This window comes from Bombus pyrosoma, linkage group LG8 (assembly GCF_014825855.1).
Source record: "Bombus pyrosoma isolate SC7728 linkage group LG8, ASM1482585v1, whole genome shotgun sequence".
Lineage (NCBI taxonomy): Eukaryota > Metazoa > Arthropoda > Insecta > Hymenoptera > Apidae > Bombus > Bombus pyrosoma.
This window is the reverse complement of record NC_057777.1, coordinates 10240596-10252832: the sequence shown is the minus strand read 5'-3', so window position 1 is coordinate 10252832 and position 12237 is coordinate 10240596.

Sequence of the window (12237 nt, the reverse complement as noted above, 5' to 3'; positions counted from 1 at the left end):
CCTGCAAAAACTTGCCATTGATGCAGAGGCGACTTGTACTAGTTCACAGTTGCGCCTGCCAGTGTCGCTACCATAATATCTGCTGTTGTCTGGTTCGCCCCACCCTTCGTAAATGCTTGGCAGATAATCTCCTTGCTATTAAACTTAGATGCCCTGTCCGGGGAAGGTTCCTCAATCTACATGGAGACAAAACGAGATCAGAATCGAGTTTTCCGCGAGGAGTCACTTGAAAACCGGATATTAGTTTTGATTCGACCAATTTGGGGCGATCAAAATCCTTAACGCCCTTTGCTTTTGTCTTATTTTATTTTACTAAGGTCCTCCAAATAACCTCTGGTCGGACCACGACCTTGTAGACGAGTTTAGATTTTTTAATTTTTTCTTAGGTAATCAGGAACAGAAACGATTACATTTACTATTTACTCTCATACCGAATAAATCTATTTCCCCGTTACCAAATTTTCGAACAACTTTATTGAAAGCCAAATTATCCTACTCGCCATTCTCATTCTTTATTCGAGATAGAACACCTGCTTCTGTGTTCTCCTTCGAAACAATGTATGACGCAAATAAAATTATTCTTCTCCTTTGCCCTATCCTATTGACATATCCGTTTTACTAAATTATGGTATTTGACGAACCTGGTTTTGCCTATCCTGTTGATATGGGATATGGCGGCGGCATTGTCTATTCTCAAAACGATTTTACAATCTTTTATATTTACAGCCAATTATTTTAGAGATAATTTTATCAGCAACAATTTTAAATAATGTATGTGTTTCTTTTTGAAAGAATTACCTTATTTAAATGATTAAAAGTAATACAGTTTGAAACGCGCGTAACATCTAGAGCATAAGGAAAGGATATGATGAGCATATCCTTTCAACGTTGTTTTACTTTCGATGTTGTGACATCTAGGGAACAAGAGGGAATTATATGTATAATCTTGAAAACCAGATTTAAAATATGACGGATATAGTAAAATAATATTACTACCAAATTTTGATAACTGTATGTGTTATAAGAACGTTAATTGTAGTATATTTTCCCGTATATGTATACTTCTATGTATTATAGACAACAAAAAATTATCATTGCTCAGACAATGCGACACATTGTTTTACGTTACTCTAAAATTTTCCTCTGGATTGACAAAAATTGTAAATACCTATCATTAGGCGATAGATTTCATCTTCTGAACACAAAATATTAAATATTAGATTTTGTGTAAGTAGCCACACGAATGATTTGCGAGATAAGACATTAACACGACACTCGTAGATCGCTCGGCGCTTGATGTAAGATGCAAACATAGCTGTTTTCGTTCTTTTTGATTTCGTTATCGAAACTTTTATTCGTCAAGTAACATCAAGTGCACCGAATAGGTAACAATATGTCACATGCATGTGGCTTGCAGTAAGAACCGATTTACTCACAACTTACGTATGAAAAACGTTGTAAAATCCACCTGGATTGTCTACGCAGCATTTTTTATTATTACACATGAAAAAATATATGTTATATTATGAAAAATCTGAAAAATTTGAATTTTTGGTCGTGAACAGCGACTTTTCCCTTAAATTTAACTTTTTCCTTCCTTTCCTACTTTCAACGACAGCGAAAGGGTTTTAAAGGAAATGCTAATGAAAGCAGCACATAAACAGAAATTAATCGACTGTTTCCAATTCAGATAGTGATCCTTAGAGGCGATTCCAATTTATCTAAAATCACGAACAGGAGTGCCAAAAAATACTTCTGCCTCTTAACGTGACAGTAGGACGTTCGCCATATGACAAAGGCTCGTTCGCCCAGTTCATGCTGCCGAAAGCCTTGATAACACTTTACCAGCGAAGTCACGTTAATTAAATAGATTGAACGGTGGGATGCAGTTTGGAAGCGTGCGCCGTTTACCTTCGTGTCTCCTCTATACCTCGGTGATTCGACGACATAAGGATACAGAGATCATTATTAACCGCCGGTTAACATAATCGGCGCTGACGTTATTAGCGTCACCATCGTCGTGATTATTATTGTTACGGATATTATTACTAGATCGGTTGTATCGGTGCTGGAGATCGTGTTATTCGATATTCGTTACTCGAGATACTGTACGCGTTAAAGCTATAATCTGTATTGAAATTAGGGTACGTTGTCGTTAGATTCGAGTTTCAGCTGAATTCTATCGATTTAGTGCAGGGATGGCGCAATGAAATTTGGAATGAAGATATCAATTCGAGTTTTGGGAAAAAGGTAGAAAAATTGAAGTCGTGTGAACTTCTGCTTATTTCATTAGTTTTGAGAGTTTTGGAAGATCGATCTTGTAAAATTTACAGTGTAAAAGGGGTAAGCATAAGAGCATTTCAGTATTTCTACGGAAAACAATTTTAGCATATTGTATAAGTAAAAATGCAAGAAAAAAATATGGTATGATTATAGTGTGGTATAATTAAACGTGAGATTTCTCAAGAATTTCATTTTGTGCAGTAGAATCAACTCATTAAATTAATTATTTAATTAAAGGAATTGGAACTCGTTTATCCATCAAAGAAGTCCCAAAATATTATATATTATAATAATATTAAAAGGATCATATTAGTAATTATCATGTAAATATTTTATATTATTTCTATATTATAACAAATTTATTTATATATTATTACGTTTCATTATTATTACCTTACTATTATTAGTATACTATTATTATTATCTTACTATAATAAGAAGTACTAAATACTAGAAATATGAGAACAAGAAAAAAATTAAACCTAAACAGATAATAATTACTGTGGAAGAAATAGAAATAAAGTGAATCACAACAAAACTAATATTCCAATTCGATGGAATAACATATGCATATTTTGTTCAAGTCAAATGCTTTCGGCAGAAATTCTAATATGCGTGCGTGCTTTTTTGTTCATTTCTGGTCTTCAGTTTCCTTTCGACCGCCGAAGCGTGTAGACGTGTGTCTAGCGTTTAGTGAAGTTCACAATACAACAAGTGACGACCCTCCGTCGAAAATGAGTTGAAACAGAAATAAATCAAGTGTTTCCTAAACGTACTCGTGGAAAATCCAACACTTCTAATCTCTAATTCAAATCATGGCCTCTCGACTAGTTATTTCAATTTGAATTAACTAGCTCGAACATGGCCCAAGTAACTAGATCAGGCTCTCATGAGCAAAACTATAACCGTACTGTTCTACCTCCTCCATGGCAAAAGAATAATATATCCCATCTTTCAAACCACACAAACATCATCAGAAAACTAAGCTAGACTCAGTCAAAAAAATGTAAACACTAGTCAGAACGAACCGTCAACAAGCCATGTTACCACTTACAACAGATTCGTAATATTAAAATCTACAGACGATTCTATGGACGTAGTTGAAATATCAACAAATCGACACACACAAAAAAATCCTCCTTCCGCACCAACCTTCACTGATGATGTTATCGACATTCAAACAATGATAAAGTCCATCGAGAAAGATATTAACAAAGAGGATTACATACTAAAAACTGAAAATAATCAGGTTAAAATCCTGCCGGCTAATCTAGACTCCTATAGAAAACTAACAAAATTACGAAAAACCCTGAACGCAAACTTCCACACTTATCAACTGAAACAAGAAAGACCTTTTCGTGTGGTACTGCGCAACATCCACCACTCAACTAACTTAGATGAACTGAAACTTTAACTCTTAAATCATGGCCATGAAGTAACCAACATTAACAATATAAGGGATAGAATCACAAAAAAACCCGCTATCCTTATTCTTTATTGACTTAAAGCAAAAGCCAAATAAAAAAGAAGCCTATAATATCAATCTTTTAATGAATTATGTAGTAAAAATTGTACCACCTTTTATATAAAAAAAAGAGATAGTTCAATGTAAAAGGTGCCAAAGGTACGGTCACACGCAGAAATATTGCAAACACAATCACCGCTGCGTTAAATGTGCAGGTATTCACCCTACAGATCAGTGCAGAAAATCTTCAGAAACTCCTGCGAAATGCATCCTCTGTCAAGAAGAGCATCCTGCGAACTATAAAGGTTGCACAATCTACAAGACCTTGTATAAAAATAAGTATCCCAAACCCAGAGTTAAAGACCTAACCAACCAAGCACTTAGTCCACAAAAATTCACTAATCCTTCAACCTCTTATGCACAGGTAGTTGAAGGAAATCAAAGCAGACCGAAAATCTATAGTGATCAATCACAAAATAGTGTTCCCAGCTCACAAAGCACGGATAACTTCAATAAGCTTGAAAAATTAATCGTGAAACAAACAGAGCAAATTAATAACTTGCTATCATTGCTTACAATCATCGTGGACAAATTAATACACTCCGACGTAAAATAAAACCAATACGCATAGCTCTTTGGAATGCTAACGGTCTAACTCAGCATAAATACGAACTAGAACTCTTCCTAAAACAACAAGAAATTGACGTAATGCTTATATCTGAAACTCACTTCCCCGATTAAAAATACCTGAAAATATGTGGTTATAACTTTTACCATACCCAACATCCCAGTGGAAAGGCCCACGGCGGCACCGGAATTATCATCAAGACCAGCATAAAACACTATGAGTTTCCATCATTCCAGAAGGACTACCTCCAAGCTACAAACGTAGTCATAGAAAATTGACATGGTCCAGTCACCACACCAGCAGTATATTGTCCTCCTAGACATTCTATTTCCAAAGAAGACTTCGATAAATTCCTCGAAAACCTGGGCAATAGATTCATAGATGAAGGAGACTATAACGCTAAACATACGCAATGGGGCAGCAGCCTTATCACAGTAAGAGGTGAAAATCATTTGAAATGCAGTAACGTCAACGCACTTAATTACCTCGGTACAGACGAACCCACTTGCTGGCCCACTGACACTAACAAACTACCTAACTTATTAGATTTCTTTAGAACTAAAAACATCTCGCCAAGATATATCCAAATCAACTCTTCTGTGGATCTTTCTTCAGATCATTCACCCGTCATAGCAACAATTAACTCAACAATTATCGAAAATCAACCTAATGGTTTTATTCACAACCAACTCACAAACTGGCAGCTCTTTAGGGAAGTATTTAATCATTCAACATCAGCCTCAATATCCTTAAAAACAAATGAAGATATAGAAGCAGCCACGGAATATTTAAACACCAGCATAATAAACGCCATCTGTTCTTCCACCCCCACTAAGTGTTTTGCCAATAAACATGAATATCCTCATTACATAATAATAAAAATCTCAGAAAAACGCAGACTAAGAAGAGTATGGCAAAATCATAAAACACCTGAATACAAGCGTAAGCTAAATAACGCAACAAGAAAACTAACCAAAATCCTCAAAAATGACAAAAATGACTGTTTTAAAAAATATCTTGCTAATCTGTCTCTTCCAACTGACTCGTCCTCCGCAAATAATCGCTCCAATTCGCTGTCCGCAAGGTGGATGAGCATGTAACCTTATACAAAAAGTCAACTTGTTTGCAAGTCACCTAACTAATGTCTTCAAACCGTATTCCTCCACTATTGCCGCCGAAATAACGCCGAATGCTTGCACTCTCCCTTCCAGATGTCTCCTCCTATTGAACCTTTCTCACCTCTGGAAGTTATAGAATTAATCCGTCATCTAAATCCCAGGAAAGCATCGGGACATGATCAGATAAGTAACAAATCTATCAAGGAGCTTCCCATAAAAGGGATTGCTCTCATTACCTCTATTTTTAATGCAATTCTTCGCCTTGAATACTATCTTAAGTCGTGGAAAATATCACTAATTACTCTTATCCCTAAACCAGGAAAATCAATACATGAAACTAGCTCTTATCGCCCAATTAGTCTTCTACCCACTTTGTCCAAACTATTTGAGAAGATGCTAACGAAACGACTCCTTCCACTCTCAGAGCACTTGAAAACAATGCCAGATCATCAATTCGGATTTCGGAAACAACATTCTACGATAAAGCAAATTCATTGTCTAACCCATAAAATCAGCCAAGATCTAGAAAAGAAAAAATATTGCTCTGCGGTATTCCTGGACATTCAGCAGGCGTTCGACAAAGTGTGGCATGAAGGATTTTTGTTCAAACTAAAAAAAATCCTACCACACACCTACTACTTCATCCTAAAATCATATCTAACCAATAGGCTGTTCATGATTAAATACTTAGACGGTATAACCGCAACATTCCCAATAGAAGCTGGCATACCCCAAGGCAGTGTTCTCGGACCTTTGCTGTTCACCATCTACACCGCCGATTTACCAACCTTAACAGAGATGACATAGCTTTATTAGCATCCCACTCAGACCCGATAATTGCCTCCTCAATTCTCCAGCGAGGTCTCGACTCTATGGAAAAGTGGTTCCACAAATGGCGCTTCGAAATAAATGAAAATAAATCCATAACTTTCACGCTGCGAAAACAATCCTGCCCACAGGTGACCATAAATAATATTCCAGTTCCAAACAAAGATCCTAGGCAGAAGGATGACTGGAAACGGCACATCGTAGATAAATCTAAAGAACTGAAAACAAAACTAAAAAAATTCTACTGGCCCATTGGCAGACGCTCCAACTTAAACATGCAGAGTAAAATAATGCTACATAAAGAAATATTAAAACCTGCTTGGACCTATGGGATCCAACTATGGGGAACGGCGAGTAATTCCAACATAGAAATTCTCCAACGATTCCAATCAAAAACTCTAAGATCCTTAATAGATGCACCTTGGTATGTTACCAATGAAACAATACATCGCGACCTTAAGATACTCACAGTTAAAGAAGAAATATACAAGTTCAGAAACAAATATAATATAAAAGTTAACAACCACCGAAACCCATTAGTTACCCAACTACTTGACACGAAGGATCAGATCCGCAGACTAAGAAGACAGTACCTAGTAGATTGAAGCATTAGATTCATCTAGAATCAAACATACTATAAACTATTATAATCCAAGTTACAGTACCACGCCAAAAGAATTTACTTATATTTCTCAATGAGAATTGATTGTAAATAGTCTACCAAATAAAAAAAAATTTCTGGTGTGCAATATTATAATAGTGCTGCGAATAGAACTGCGATGACTGGTCGATTAATTATCGATTTCTCCTTAAATGAATCGGAAATCAATCGAAGCTGCTGTATAATTAAATTCCTCTCATACGGAGATTGTTCTTAAATTCCAATTTAATTGCCACACAATGTATGGCATGGCTAATGAATAACACATTATAATTGCTGATCGCGTTCGCGACCATTCGAGCGTTTTAATTAAATAGAAAGATACAAAAGAGGCGACTGTGTTGAAAGATCGCTCCTTCGATGTGTGTCACAATTTCTATCAGAAACATTACTAATGGTAGATATAATACTTTAATTTCGATTTCTTAATTAATATAAATAATATAATAGGAATTTATAATAGTTACTTACATTAATATGTTTATATGACAAGTTTTGTTTCTTTTGATCTATGGAATGTACTGATAACGTTTAGTAGGAAGAAAACCGAGGCACCCTACATAATAGAATAATAGAATCCAATGAAAAGACGAAGAGAGAAAATTTCGAAAATTGAAAAACAGAAGAATGGAAAATTTCTACAGAGGAAAATGTAAGAAGAAAAATTCTTACAGGGAAAAAAAGAAGAAAAAGAATAGAAATTTTCCGTGGAAAGAATGAAAGAAGAGAAAACTCTATCGAAAAAAGAAATTGGAAGGAAAAAGGGTTTATAAAGTCGAAGAGGAAAGAAATAGTTTACAGAAAGAGAAGAGAACTATTTCATAGAAAGGAGTGTGAGAAGGGAAAGATTATAAAGAAGTGGAATGGTCACGATTATATAATGAAAAGAAAGAATAGAATAAAGAATTTATATGGTGAAATAGAGAAAAATAAAATTTTACATATCAAACGAGAATCTGCAAGATCCTAATAGGAAAATATAGCCATTTATAGAGAGTTAGAGATAACAAAGAGAATTTTGTGCAACATGAAAAGTGAAGAGAAAGAAATCATGTTGAAAACAGATAGAAGTCTAAGTTTCGGTGCAATCGAGCTGCTTCCTGACGCAGTGTTCTCGTTAAAGTAGCCAAAAACAACGAAGACAGACAAATAATGCAGAGAGAACGCAGTGTCAAAAGGTCGCTCGTCTTCACCAGATTTTATACTTCTACCTTAGTGCTCTTCGTATATCACTTTTCTCTCTTTACTTTTCATGTTCTTTCTTGTTGTATAAAATTCTCTACCCTTTCCCTACTTCTGATCTGTGTTTGCCACCGCCACGTTTACGCATCCAATTTTTCTTGCAATTCATTAATTTGCCACTGCATTCTGCGTTCGCTTTTACTGGTTATAGGCAATGAATTGGAAGATGTAACAATCTCTTGTTGTAATAATTATTTCTTTATTTAATTTATGTTCGAAGAAAGAACGTCTATAGTTTAGATTGAACTCTCAAAAACTAACCGTCAGAAACGAAACAAAGGAAAAGAATATCAGCGCCATTGATACTAAACAAATGGTTGGTATATCTATATAATCTATGTATAAAGATAACTTATTTTCAATATGTTGAATAATTTTCACTGTCGCATACTGTCACATACGCACTTATTTCCCATAATAATCCAACAACTTTCATATCGCAGCAATCGATCGTTATCGATCGATTCATATCGTTACAATTTAGCCGTGGATGCGATAATCCGTTACCAAAATCATAAAAAAGTGTATTTTCTTTATATGTGTTATTTAAAAGCATGTCAATCTACCGCGAAAAGGAGATAGTGGGCACATTTTTTCACTAGTATCAGGCTTTTCAAAAACGCATTTACTTTCATGTTTATATTATTTATTATCGATTTGAGAGAAAACGAACATTTTTTAATTATTTTCATATCACCGTGAAATCTTTTGATGAATCGAGTGCGAAAGAATAATGAAAATTTGACATAGTGTCCAATTTCTGCAAATCGCTCGTGTGAATTGGATTATATAAAACAATACAGTGCTTCACTACCGGGCGTCAACATTCCACTCGTGTACGTTCGCAGTACGAGCGTCCGTTTTGATGAACACGAAATTAACCCGTAGCTGTCGCAGCGTTTCCGCTGCTTAAAGAAAAAGAAGGCAAAGCCAGAAGATAGAAAGCTCTGCATGTAAACAGAAAAATTTTATTCGAAATTACAAAAATAGAAAAGAAGAAGAGATTTCACAAAGTCAACGAAGAGGAAAGAGAGAATCAAAGAAGCTGTGATGAATCCTGCATGACAGAAAGTATAAAAAATTTCATAAAAGGATCACAAAAAGAGAAAATAATGAGAGAAAAAAGAAAGAGGAAAAGGATAGTCTGTGAGAACATCGTTCCTTTGAAAGGCAATTGAAAATTTTCATAATACATAGTTCCAGTAAACCGAACGATGAGGCAATGAACGACAAAGGCGAGTAGAAGGGACAATTTCTCGATTGCTTCGCGAGAAGTGGATGATTCGTCGTACTCGCTTATTCAGCTAATTAATTAGTTACGCCACCGTATAGGACGTTGGCGATAAATTAATTTGAATGGAGAAATTAATTATCTGATATGCGACCGATAGGTCGGAACGCCATTTCCAATGATTTCGCGGATTACGTGGTACCATGATTATATACATAATAAATGATTTTAATAAGCATACATATCATCGTGATTATAAATCGTTCTTTTGTCCTATTCGTTTAATTGTTAGCCCGCCAGCAAGCTATTTTTAACTAGTAGCATCTCGAGTATAAAAGTGGAGAATAAATGTTTCTTTGTTATCTTGATACTAATAGGATCTTTTGATTTGGTTTCAGATTTTTGATATCGTAATTCTAATTTCTAGATATTTTAAAGTATACTTGTACATATAAAATGGAATACCTTTAAAAGCTTTCTTGTTAAGCATTTCGTGTTTATTTCAAGCATTGAATGAGTACTATTTCGTTAGAGATAACTGAATTTGCTTTCAAATATATCAGAGATAGGTCATATTGATTCTTTCATTCTTATTCGTTTCATGCAAAATCCGATAATTAATCGAGATTACTTATTACATAATTTATTGCGTAATTTGTATTAGCTCTTTTAGAATGATGGAATGATCATTTTTTGATTATAGATTCATAATTTTTTAGCATATCCAAATTAATTTTTTCATTTCTAATTTTATATGCGTAATTTTGAATTCATCATTCGCTTGACAAATACATATCTACATATCCTGGTAAAATTTAAAAGATCCATTTAATGCATTCGCTGCTACTAAGTTATGATTATCTTATTTCTAATATTGTACATTCTTTTTCATCAAAAATTTCAATAACAATAATTTCATGTCTGTTTTCAGATTTATAAGTCATCTTGTCAAAACATGCAGAATGCAAAAACGACGATGTACAAAAACGAAACAATTGCATTAACAAGATTAATTAATGCGACATACCATACATGTCAATAGCAACTAAAATGCTAATTTATTATTTTATTTGTAAAAAATGTAATTGCTCTGCCACTTTTTTCATTTACTCGTCATTAACGACAGAATAGTAATGCAAATACTCTATGTGAAAAATCATAAATCATTCTATAAAAAAAGTTATTGCATATCAAAATTGGTAAGTATTAGGATTGAGCATTGGCGAAATAAATTTATATTCAAATAACTATCAAAATAAAATTTTTATTTTATCTGCTACTCGTTTTCTTATTTTTTCTTAAGTACTTTACATTATTTTAGCTATTATTTTACATTACTTTATATATATTATATAATGCAATACATATATTACATTATTATTTGAATAATAAAAATAAATTATTATAATATTTGTTGTTTTACTTGATATATACGTATTTGTTATTTGATTTCATCAGAAAAATATAAGGATATTTATGGTCGACGGAATTTTTACTTTTTACTCTAAAATTCTATGTATAATTCTACTTTTTGAAGCATACACAACTTTCCTAACTTTCACGATGATCTAAATGTGATGAAATGTTCCTATTCTAAGGTGAACATTTCACGCCAATAAATATATTCCTTATACATAAAACAATTATCTGTTATCCTTTATCTTCTATCTAATACTATTTGAAATGATCAAATATTTGGTAAATAAATAATTTGGAAATAATTGGAAAATTTTGAAATCTATCTATTTAAACAGCATTATTTTCAAATAGATTCTTTTGTTACTTTATTTGGCATAGTTACTCGTTATATTTATTCATCATTTTTATTTCAAATAAAAGGTTTCAAATTACCCTGAAATTTAGTAATCGAATGGAAATGGAAAAATATTCGATCAGGAGAAACACTTTCTTCAACTGCAAACGACCGTATGTAAACAATTCGAAGAGGAATCGTCGTTTCTACGATCGAAACAACATCCGCGGTCCGCGGTAGTTCATTTCCGGACACAGTTTGATTGTTGTCTAATCAAACAGAGTGGATTAATTAGAGGTTCGTCATCACTTTTCGCATAGCATAACTTCTGCTAATCGTTTAAAATGTGCAAACACCATGGTCACGTGAACTCTTTTTCGTGACGATGAGAAGTGTCGGTACTTAAATCGATATTCCCAGCGAGTCTCGATCATTTGATGGCCACGAACGACAGGAAATCACGAGTCTGCCACCGTTTAATCGTCGCAAAATGTTAATTTCCCTGGGGCAAAGTCTAATTGATTACGTCTTGTGCTTCGATGCACGGAAATCGTTAAATCGACCCACGGTTAGGGACGGAAATAACAAGATTCGTATTGAGATAAATATTGCAAATTTACAACTTAGTTTATACACATTTACATAGGGTGCCGTTATTCTTTAGTTATCTATTCTATTTCCAAAGATTTTATTTTTTTCTCTAATTATATCTCAAATAAATCTATTTTTTTATCAATTGTTATTTACTTATTTTTTTTTTTTTTTTTTTTTATTTAGTCCGTGCCTCTCGGCTTTGGACGAACTTTCGATTTTTACAACACATTATTGTACTTAGCCTATTCTTACCTCTAGTCTAAAACTAATGCTTACACTATATTGCAATCTATGCCTACACACTATTCCCACTTATGCCTACACACTATTGCCACTTTGGTCTTTTTTTCCTCCTTGCTGCGCTACCTTCCTGTCATTCCACCCCGTCTTGTATTGCCTTTGCCCTTCTTTTCTCTATTATCGCTCTCAGATCC